The following is a 12,400-nucleotide window of genomic DNA, read 5'->3' on the forward strand; positions in this document are numbered from 1 at the left end:
AGCTTGTTTCATCTGAGATATGACTCAAAACAAGATGTTTTCAAGGCAGTTTCACTTAACAAGATATTCAAGATGCACTGTCTAAAAACAAGCTCCTTTATCTCACTTAAATCTTGCTCTTTAGGTGATTTTGTCTTATATTAAGTGTGATGAGATATTTTGACTAGAAATTAGAAAAATATACTTGGCAAGATTTTGAGTTTTTGCAGTGTAAATACAGGCATTTATATACATTTATAGATTCAGAGACATGAGCTGCTCCGCAAAAATTTAACAGGTTCTTAAAGATAGCGGAGCAGGGAAAAGTGCAATGCTGGACACGGACCTGGTGTACACACGCACTAGCTGGAATGGCAGCGGATTGTCTCCGGCAGCCAGGACAGAGCCAGAACACAATGCAGCCAGATCCTGTGATTTAGAGCTAATTATCAGAAAAACCTCTCACTTATCTACTGACCTGTGCCTACAAGGCTGCCATTATTTATTTATTTCAGCCCTCATAGAGTGAGAACACTGTAATCAGTTTAATTAGACCAAATAGACTTCCTCCATCTTCTCTTCAGGGCTCAGCACACAGGTCTGGACCCAGAAAGGCATTGGAGAAACACACAGAAGTCTACTTTTCTTGCACTGTGATAAATGGTGTTTGATATTATGTAGGATAAAGAATAGACTAATTTCATGTATGTGGCAGCTGGAGCAGATTTTACTGAATGCTAATATATACAGTGTTTGGCATTTGGCCATGCATACTTGCTTTCTAATGTAACACAAAGTGACAGAGAGCGTTTTATGCAAAGAGACCATTTGTCTGGTGAGAGGCTCCCTGAGAGAGAGGCAGACTTCATATGAGACAGGAAAAATAACCTATCTCATTAGTTTTACTAAGTCTAAGAAAGCCCTATGACACTAAGCAGGCAGTTGTTTTTCTGCCTCCTCTGTTCCTCATGATTAGGCCCGAGTTTTCATACACTAGTGTTGGCTAAAGCTTGACTGAATAACAAGAAGACAGGAACAAAGGAGATTATAACACAGGGTAAGAAAAGATGAAAGGATGTCATGAGCCATGTCATCACTATGTTTAATGTAAAGACTCCAATATAGTACCTCTAACAGCAGCAAATGACTATCACCATGAAATATATCCACTTAAAGCATGACAAAAGTTCCAGTCTAAAATCTGAAACAACCTGATCTCACAGAAATACATGAAATGACCACAACCTCTTGCCAGTGGAAAATCAATTAGGATCCTTTGTCGTGGTGGACACAAAAGTTCCCTGGTTCGACAATGTCACGTAATCGGCTGTGGTTATTGTTATTTTCTAGTTAAGATAATCGTTTTTATTGTCATTTGACAAAATTTATTATAGGGCCATGACAACGATGTGTAACGATGTAGTGTTTAACCTTCAGCTGTGTCAAATGGTAAATGGTAATTCAATTAAATTTATTTTATTTATATAGCGCCAATTCATAACAGAAGTTATCTCATTGCACTTTTCCTATAGAGCAGGTCTAGACCATACTCTTTATAATATTACAGAGTCCCAACAACTGCCGACCTTCCGATTGGTGGACGACCTGCTCTGCCACTAAGCCACAGCCCAAATAGATTATTCCATTTACTTTACGTTATTAGAAAAGCAATTATATACTTTTTTCCAATGTATTTTCATTTATAGTAATAATAATATCATTAATAATGATAACAATGAATCAGAAAACAATTCAGTCATTACCATGCCAACATCATGTCACACGCTTCTTACCCACAATTACTGCACTTTCACTCATTTTACCTTCCACTGGACCACAGTATCTCAACCCAAGGAGTTCAACTCAGTTGTTCAAAACACAAAATAATATTGCTGTTATTTATTTCATTGTAGCCCAGTCTCTGTAGAATTTCATCCCTAGTGATTAGGTTGAGTGTGTTAGTGTGTTGTATTAACTTTTACCATTTTCCAAATGCAGCTTGCTAACACTAGCTGTTACGTCGAGCTAGCTAGCTGATTCGGATTAACTAGTTGTCCCTGGCACAGTTTGATTGTGGCACTGCCAGCTAAGTTACCAAAATCTGTTTAAATGCATGTATTTGCCCATGAGATGTAGAGAAAGTCATTAATAAACAGTTGTCGCAGTGGATAAATTGCGATTCAAAGTGCAAGGCAAATGTCAGAAGTGTAACTAGGGAGAGTTACCGTCATGAAGGATGGACTGGTACAAAAAAAGTGTCCCTGGAATTTTTTCAGAGGTGTTGACTGGCCAGTGGAGACAACCCAATGTCCCACTCACGTCACGAACCAACCGGTCAGACCTAAAACAATAAATGCATAATCAGAAAGAGAGATGACCCACCACCAACCTACAGTTAGAGTATCACAGTACCACAATATGGTGCCATACTTTTGTAAAGCTTTGTCTTTCTAGAAGACACTGAACTCATCATGAGATAAGATGGTAATTGTTACTTTAGTTATTTGTGACATTGAAAAGAGATAGCAATAGATGCCATAAAAAGCACTTCGCACAGCAGAACAGAACAAGACGGTATGCTGCTATTTGTAGGCCTACATATAAATTAGCTGTAGAGGCTGTTATCAGGTGCCTGGACCATGTACCACTGGACATGGAGTTCCTCAATGCAACCTGTGACATGGAGGCCCACAAGAGCACCGTCTTCCATGACAGAGAAGCTGTGTTCCATGGATTTCCTGAGCCCATTCCCCCTACAATTGCTGTGGTAGCCTCAGTTTTGTGAACAAAGTATGTTAAATACATTACAATGGCATTGGCAAGTGTAATTCCCCAAATATTGTGTGTAGTAGGTACACATGTTTATTTTTTACAGTTTTTCTCAATTGCTTAGATGTAACGCTAATCTCATTCTAACCTCATTCTTAAAACTCTAAGTGTGAGTGTGAAATGTACATAGCTGATTGACAAAAGTACGATCGGCTTTGACCAGCATATCTTGGTCAAAGGAGAATTGTGTATACATACTACGTCTTAGTATTTTGCGAAACGTGCTTAAGCATTTTAATTTAGTTTGAACACAGTGACAGTGACAGTTGGAATAGTGCTATGACCAGTTGTGTTAGTATTGTGGGGTTCTGAGGCACTATTTTGAAAATGAGGTTTTGGGAAATGCATCTAAGGGATTGAGGAAAAACTGTAAATACACCCTATATAACTTCTTTCTGTATTGCAGTATGTCAACTGTCTGTTCCTACACCAAGGTTAATCTGTGAATGCTCTCATGACCTCACAGTCACTCCAGGGATTTCTGTGGTCACCATCAATGGCATGTTGTTCTGAATTTTTTTTTACGACAGAACCTAACCACTTTGTGCAACACAAAATGTTTTATCACCTCGTTAAACTTTATTAAAAACATTTCGACGCCAGGTCATCTTCAGAGTCTGATGAAGTCTGATGAAGACGCACCTGGCATCGAAATGTTGGTCAATTAATAAAGTTTGTTGCTTTAAATCCGTGCGCTCCAGTAAACTTTGGATGTTACCTCTGAAGTCTCTCGTGATACAAGATTGCCCTACTCTGAGAGAACCGGACAGGCCTCATTCCTTGCAAGTCACTTGAAGTGCACTAAACCTTTTCCTTCAGCTAATATGTCATATATATGCACATTTCTGTATGAAATTTCTTTAGTCTTTACTATCTCCATTTGTTCACAGGATGATACAATGTCTGCTTGCCTCGGAAATCATGTCCATCTTGCTCTGCAGAATAGATAGACAAGGAGGGCATTCGAGTTGCGATTTGCCGATATGTATTTGTAAGTTTGTGTGTATATATATATGTGTCTATGGATCTTGAGGCTGGTCTCATTATTTGAGTTCTAATAGCAGTCCAAGTCTTAGTCTTTGTAAGAACTGGAAGCATTACACACTTTTGATTGCAAAGTGGTATTTATCCGTCCTTTGTAGCAGCCAAGTATTATATTTTATTATAATAATAGCCAGTTGACAGAGATGTGTGCTTGAGCCAGGCCTTGCTGGGTCCGTTGATTATTAACCACTCGATTTTCTTCTGATTAATCAGACATGGGTTTCTCTTACCAGGAGTGAACCTTGGAGAAATATTTGCCTATCCAATATTTCTTTAAGGAGAGATGTCAAAGAAGGCAAATGTTACCTTCTTCTGTATGGATGTTACATGCAGGTAATCCATGTGTCATGTTGCAAATGCATCACCAAGTTAAAAATGGCATGTCATTTAAATTGATACTGTTGTCATATCAATTAAAAATGGATCTTTGTAACTCTCACAAAATGCTGCTCCTGCTTTTTTAGGTGCTAGCCCCCTAAACAAAGTAGCAGAGGGGTTACCAGAGCTTCTGCCATTGACAGAAATGAGGCCATTTCTTAGTGTCATGCATACTAAAGCCCATACAGCAGAGATATTTGAGAGACCATCTACGTTATTTATTATTAACATATTTATGTCGATAAAAATCATACAAGGTTTAATGCAAAGGATTTTTAAATGTTGTGCATGTCATGCCTGATTGTATGTTATATCAAAACTTCTAAAGTAATGCTACATAACACTTCTCACGCTATGTTGCAGGTGAGATAGGGTAGCAGAAGCCAGGATGGAACAGGAAACACAGTGGGAGAGGAAGTGGAGCAGGTATGTTATAAACATCATTATTGTAATTGTAATGATACAATGAGTCTTAACAGAATCTGAGATAAAACCTTTTTAAAACTGTATAACTTAAACTGGTGTTTATTGTGTCATGGTGTTGCATTAAGCTTTTGTTCTGACATTTTGTTATTTTTCTCTCTTCAAAAGATCACAGGGAGGGCAAAGGTGGAAGCTGCCAACCTCAGCAACATCAAGAAGGAGCATAACCTTGATCAAGAGACCATACAGCAGTGGGTGTGTGATGTCAGGCAATGGGCGGTCATAGGTAAAAAATGTATAGTACTTTGATGTGATGCAAGTCACCCAGCAATGAGGCAGCCAGCCAGGCACGGAAGGCACTCCTTCTTGACACCTAGTCGGATGTGCACTAAACCCAGCGGCGAGCGCAGCTCAAATCGCATTGTATCTGAAAGGGAGACTTTGGGAGTGTGTATATATATAATATCTAAAAAAAAACCTTTGTCCTTCACCCTCTGCGGGTGGTCTTCACCCTTCGCGGGTGGTCTCATCCATCTAGCTCGGGTCCTCTACCAGAGGCCTGGGAGCTTGAGGGTTCTGCGCAGTATCTTTGCTGTTCCTAGTACTGCACTTTTCTGGACCGAGATGTCTGGTGTTCTTCCAGGGATCTGCTGGAGCCACTCATCAAGTTTGGGGGTCACTGCCCCGAGTGCTCCGATGACCACGGGCACCACTGTCGCCTTCACCTTCCAGGCCTTCTCTAGCTCTTCTCTGAGCCCTTGGTATTTCTCTAGTTTCTCATGTTCCTTTTTCCTGATGTTGCCATCACTTGGTATTGCCACGTCAACCACAACAGCTTTCCTCTGCTGTTTGTCAACCACCACAATGCCTGGTTGGTTCGCCATTACCATTCTGTCAGTCTGGATCTGGAAGTCCCACAGGATCTTGGCTCGGTCATTCTCTACCACCTTTGGAGGTGTTTCCCACTTTGACCTCGGGGTTTCCAGTCCATACTCCGTGCAGATGTTCCTGTACACTATGCCAGCCACTTGGTTATGGCGCTCCATGTATGCTTTTCCTGCCAGCATCTTACACCCTGCAATTATGTGCTGGATTGTCTTGGGGGCCTCTTTGCCTACACCTTGGGTCTTGTCTGGTGTGGTAGATCTGGGCCTCTATTGCTCTGGTGCTCAGGGCCTGCTCCTGTGCAGCCATGATGAGTGCCTCTGTGCTGTCCTTCAGTCTGGCCCGCTCTAGCCATTGGTAGGATTTCTTGATATCAGCCACTTTATGGTACATCCCATGTAGGGGTTTGTCCTCCCATGATGGTCCCTGCTCCTGCACCTCTTCCTCTGTTCCCCATTGCCTTATCTTGGATGTACTTGTGGATCTTGGATGTTTCATCCTGGATAGTGGCTCTTACACTCACTAGTCCACGGCCGCCTTCCCCTGAGACTGTATGGCTAGCGTGGCGGCACCCTCCATGCATGTTGAGGAGCTTTCGTGTCGTGGTCTGTATCTCTTCCTTTGGCCACCTTATTATTCCTGCAGGTTATGTGATCACTGGCAGGGCGTAGCTGTTTATTGTCTTTACCAATGCCCTTCTGTGCTTTGCTCATGTATTGATCCATGTGTCCACTTATCTTCGCCGCGATGATGCCTGACATGAGCTTCCATGTTGTGGGTAGACAGGTTATTGGCCGATAGTTGGATGGGACTGTACCCTTTGCAGGATCCTTCAGGATCAGGATTGTACGCCCTTCGGTAAGCCATTCAGGGTGCGTCCCATCTCTTAGCAGCTGGTTTATTTGTGCTGCTAGGCGCTCGTGGAGTGCAGTGAGCTTCTTTAGCCAGTAGGTGTGGATCCTGTCAGGACCCGGTGCTGTCCAGTTCTTGGATGTCTGCCGCTGTGATGGTGACTGGATTCTGTTCAGGGAGGTTGCTGTGGTCCTTTCTCAGAGCCACCAGCCACTGTGCATTGCTGTTGTGTGATGCCTCCCTCTCCCATATACTTTCCCAGTATTGCTCAGTTTCCAGCCTTGGTGGGTCTGCTCTGCTGTTATTACCCTGCGTACACTTTCACAGGTTGAGTTGCGAAGAGCCGGTTTATTCTTCTGGCTTCATTATCTCCGTGTACCTCTTTAGGTGGCTGGCCAAGGCTTGGAGCCTTTGTTTGGCAGTTTCGAGTGCTTCAGGTATGGGCATGTGGTTGTACCTCTTGGGTACTTGCTTTCTCATTGCACCTCTCTCAACCTTTGTCAGTTGGCTCACTTCTCTCCGGGCCTCCTTGATTTTTGCCTCCAGCCTTCGTTTCCATGGTGGGTACTGTTTCTCATGGCTCCCATGGTTGCTCTTATAGCCAAGCATCTCGAGGATCACTGCTGCTGAGGCGTATATCAGCTCAGCTCAGGGCCAGACATTTACAGCAGTCTGTTTAAAACCTTTTAGTTTTTGGTAATGACAAATTTTAAACATATGCAAATGAATGTAATAAAAATTAGCAGGCGTTTGGAGATGGCAGTCAAATAAACAAATACTTGCCAGTCCAGGCAGGGTTAAACTGCCGGTTGACAGACATATTTTCAGTAGAGCACTTCACTACTTGTGACTGTCAATAGCCAGATGTTTTGAAAAGCTACTAAGCGTGGTCAGAACTCACATGAGAAAACGTTTGTGAAAGATATGATTGGCGGTGTCGTTACATCCGGAAACATATTGCCCGATTGGTACTGCGCATGTGGAACTCTCAACAGAGATGAGAAGGAAGCAAGATGGCTCACTTGTTAGCTCCTTCCATACACTATATATGTAGTTTTCATATCAGATTTATATATGCTGGGCCACTCGGAGGTTGCTTCAGGGCTGGATGTGGCCTGCGGTCCATCAATTGAATAGGCCTGTTTTAGAGTTTTACAATTCTGTTCCTACACACATGGTTTTAATGAACCTTTTGTCAAGATGGTAAGGTTATCCTGTTACACACAAGCGAGTGGAAAAGCTGCAAGCTTCATGAAGTAGTGACTACTTACAGGGCTAGTTGATGAACTACCATAGTTGGCGAGTTAACCAGTAACATGTTAGCCAGCCACAAAAGCTCTTTAAGCTCACTTGCTAACTTCCAGCTCTATGACTGGAATGCAGTTGCTATCCAGACAGTAAGTAAACACAGTTTAATGGAGAGAAAAACACAGAAGCACTTTATTGTCATGCCAATAATAAGTCTGTTCCTTGGCTTTGAGAAGCACTCAAGTCAGTACACTGAATGATATCAAACCCATCAACGCTCAGAATTAACACCCAGACTAACATGCAGACATGGGCTGCTGTATTGTTAGGGATAGGTGCAAAAGGAATTTATTGCCTCACTGTACTGAATGGTAGCAATTGTGCTGAAGAGTCTTTTGGCCATGGAGAGCTGAGATTGCGATGTGAACCGAGGAGCTGAGCAGGGAAAGACAGGACATCGGGCAAGGGGGTAGCCGAGCAGAGGAAATCCGGAGAACCAGGAAGAGTTGTGCCAATCCAGTGCAGGTTCCAGATAGAGCAAGAGTGGGACGGAGGTGGGAGTCAGACTAGGAATGACTGCAGGCAGAAGGAGACAAAAATAAGCAAGAGCGCAAAAATAGCAAACAGGTTAATAAGAGCTGGAACAAGACTAACTTTGAAGCTGAATCTATGATCTGGTGGCTTGATGGAGTAGAAGCCCAGTATTTAAAGCAGAGGAGACTGAAGATGATTTGCAGCTGCCACCAAACACCTGCACACCTGATCTCTCTCCTGCAATAAAGCACAACACAGACAAACAGACAGACAGACAGACAGAAAAAGAGGGAGAGAGAGAGGCTCCTGGCTAGGCTGAAGAAGGGGCAGGGGCAGAAGGCATAACAGTAATCAATCTCCCAGGTGACGGCAGAGACGAATCAGGTGGACGGCAGGATGGGTTCTGAATCGGAACTAGACCCTTCAGTGGATAGAACTGCCGTGACAGGCCATCAGGCTTCATGTTGGCAATAGGTTAAGGTGAAGTTAAACCTACCAAGACAGGGCCCACCTGGAGTTCAGTTGCTTAGACTGGATGTAGAAGATGTTCTTGTGGTCTGTCCATATCACAAAGGGCTGGTCCGCTCCCTCCAGCCAGTGGCTCCACTCCTCCAGGACTAGTTTAATAGCGAGGAGCCCTGACATCATAATATCTTTCTGCAGAGGAGAGTCTGCGGGAGAAAAAGGCACAAAGGTGGAGTTTATTATCAGCAGTGGAAAGCGGGAAAAGGATTGTGCCAATTGTGCCAATTGTCCCAATATCAGTGGCGTTTACCTCCACGAACTGGCAGGTTGGATCCGATGGTATGAGGATGGGGGCTGAGGCAAAGCTGCGCTTGAGATCCTTAAAGGCGATTTCAGCCTCAGGGGTCCAACGGAAAAGGAAAGAGGTGGAGCGAGATGGCTGTAGTTCTTAATGAATCTCCTATAGAAATTGGCAAACCCCAGGAAGCACTGCAACAGTTTACTGTTGTTGGTGCTGGCCATTCAGTCACAGCCGTTACCTTGGTGGGGTCCATCTGCATCCATCTCTCCCTGTGCAATAATGTAGCCAAGAAAAGAGATTTTAGGAACCATAAAGTCACACTTAAAGTCACAAACAACTTATTCTCCAAGAGGTGCTGAAGAGCCAGATGCATGTGCTGCTCATGCTCAGAGGGAGTTCTGGAGAAAATCAGGATGTCGTTCAAGTAAACAAACACATACCTGTTGAGCATATCATGAAGGACAACATCCACAAGAGCCTGGAATACTGCGGGAGCCTTAGTTAAACCAAAAGGCATTACCATGCACTCAAAGTGTCCCAGGGGGCTGTTAAAGGCAGTCTTCCATCCATCACCTTTACGGATATGGAAGAGGTGGTATGCATTGCACAGGTCCAGTTTAGAAAAGAAAAAAAGTGGCTCAATGGAGGGGAGCAAAAGTAGAACTGATCAGAGTCAGTGGATATTTGTTTTTAACAGTGATATTATTGCGACCATGAAAGTCTATGCATGGTCTGAGTGTTACATCTTTTTTGCCAACAAAAAAACCCCCAGCACCCACCGGAGAGGAGGAGGAAGGAATTATTCCAGCCGCGAGGGAATCCTGGATGTATTTCTCCATGGCTTCATGTTTGGTCAGGAGAGGTTGTAGAGCCGACTGTTAGGTGGGGAGCCCCGGGCTGGAGATCAATAGCGCAATCATAGGGACAGTGAGGTGGTAGAGACAGGCAATTATTTTTGCTGAACACAGGGGCAAGATCGTGATAGACCTCTGGGACAGAGGAGAGGTCAGGAGGCTCCGGCTGGGGCTGCGGCTTAGAGAAAGATGGAACTAGGGCTGAATGCAAACAGTATGACAACATGTGTTCCAGGAGATGATTTTACCTGTAGTCCAGTCGATTTGATTTGGGGATTGTGAGTCTTAAACCAGGGCATTCCAAGTACCAGAGGGGTTTGAGGACAGTAAATGATGTGTAGTCTGATTTTTTTCTTGATAATTTGAAGTGGGGACACAGAAGGTAGCTATGATTAATTTTTGTAACAATTAATGAAATGATGGTATCCTTCACTAGAGGGGGGTGTCAAAATAAAAGAAAGGGGAACACTACCATGGCTGCATGATGAATTTAGGAAACTGATGAAAGATATGACCAACTGCTTAAAAAAATCTTTGAAGTCTGCTCTGATTACAGACTGACAAAAAGTAACCTCAGTGACAAACAAAGTAATACAGACTTAATACAGAAAGGCCAAAGCAAAAAGATTTGTGGACATTATTGAAGGTGCAAAAGGGAATGGAAAAAATAATCTGCTAAAAGTTAACAAACTAATCAGTAGACAAAACAGAAGAAGAATTAGTACTCAAAATGAATGTATTAGTAAACAATCTGATCACCTTAGCTACCTATTTCAATATTGTTTTCTTAAATTCTGTCCATGAGATAATCCAGATTTTTACTTAATCTGATTCAATTAAATTTTATTTATATAGCGCCAATTCATAACAGAAGTTATCTCATTGCACTTTTCCTATAGAGCAGGTCTAGACCGTACTCTTTATATTATTTACAGAGACACAACAAATCCCATGATGTAATCTATAGTCCTATTAATCATGCACAACCTAATGACTGTGTTTAATAAAGACATGAAAGATCAGAATTTGTTTGTGTAATTATTTTTAGACACATTATATTTGTCAATACCCTTGACTTAGATGAAGATCAGATCACATTTTATGACAAATTTATTCAGAAAACCATGAAATTCCAAAAGGTTCACATACTTTTCCTTGCCACTGTATTTTTAAATTAGAGTAAATAACAGAACCAGAAGTGGCCAACATTATGTACTGAAAAGCTCTAAAACTAAGGAAGCCTACATGCTTGACACCAACTTTCTGAAATTACATAAAGACTCTTTGGTATGCCTGATGACTGGTTAATATGTCATTGGCCACAGTCTTCAAATCTGGGGTATATATCTAAGGTCGCTGAGAAGTGGGTAGCAAAGCTATTGACTGGACATCAAAATATAATACATTATACTACAGCTAAGATAAATAAAGTACAAACGGTGTAATACAATGTAATAATATAAGTAAGAGTGTAATAATGAGTACTGTCAAGTTAAGTGTAGCAGATTATTAGAGGTGGACATTGCACAGCAGTAATATAAGTATGAATAAATATCAATAAATAGGGAATATTAAACTGAAAACAGAGCACATTGCACAGGACTATTATACAGAGAATATTGCACAATATTTCAAGTATTGCAGTGATGTTAGAGGGAGGAGTTAAAGAGTTCGATGGCCACAGGAATGACTTCCTGTGGCGCTCTGTGGTACATTTTGGGGGGATGAGTCTTTCGCTGAATGGTGGGCAATCTGATGTCCACAGTGATTACCATGGTTGTTTTGTAATATATTATTAGGGATCAAACCACGCAGCGGTAGAACCCTATTGAGTTTGTCTCGGTTTATTAGGGGTTCAAGCCCTGAAGCGTGCTGTTTGTTGTTGTTGTTGTTGTTGTTGTTGTTGTTGTTGTTGTTATTGTTATTGTTATTATTATTATTATTATTATTATTATCATCATCATAATCATTATCATTAGTTGTCTACTGCAAATGCTCAAATTGCTGTGAACTGGAATGAGCTAGAAACACGAAACTTGGCAAATAACTGGAAACGATGGGCTTGTGCTTCCACAGATTTCGGCCACATGGTGGTGCTGTATGTAAGGCCCAAAAATGCAATTTTGAACAGGCCATGCCCCTCACACCATAAGTCAGAATGGCTTCTCACACAAATCTAGCTCAGTGTGCTCTATAAAAAAGTCTCATGGACCACTAAAGTCCACCTAACTAGATTTTCCGCCATTTAGAATTTTTTGAAAAACACATTTTTGACATCTCCTAAACTGTAGGTCCAATTGCTACCAAACATTCAGTGGATCATCATTGGACGAAGCTTATTAAAAGTTGTATAAAGCTTGTTGATATCTTATTTAGTTTAAGATATTGACCAATTTAAGTAGGTGAAGTGACTTTGCTAGGCTTTGTCTAGCCTGAAACCCACTCATTGCTGCTGGCTTTAGTTTTGGCCGATTGAGCTGCTTCCTTCTGTTGAGCGAAAAAGGGTTTGAACCCGTGAATTGCCGCTTACTATATTTAATGATTATTATTCAAAATGTCTGACTGACTGATAGGTTTAAGGTGAAAGTGTATAGAATTTCAATGCATA

Source organism: Siniperca chuatsi, linkage group LG9 (genome assembly GCF_020085105.1).
Source record: "Siniperca chuatsi isolate FFG_IHB_CAS linkage group LG9, ASM2008510v1, whole genome shotgun sequence".
NCBI lineage: Eukaryota > Metazoa > Chordata > Actinopteri > Centrarchiformes > Sinipercidae > Siniperca > Siniperca chuatsi.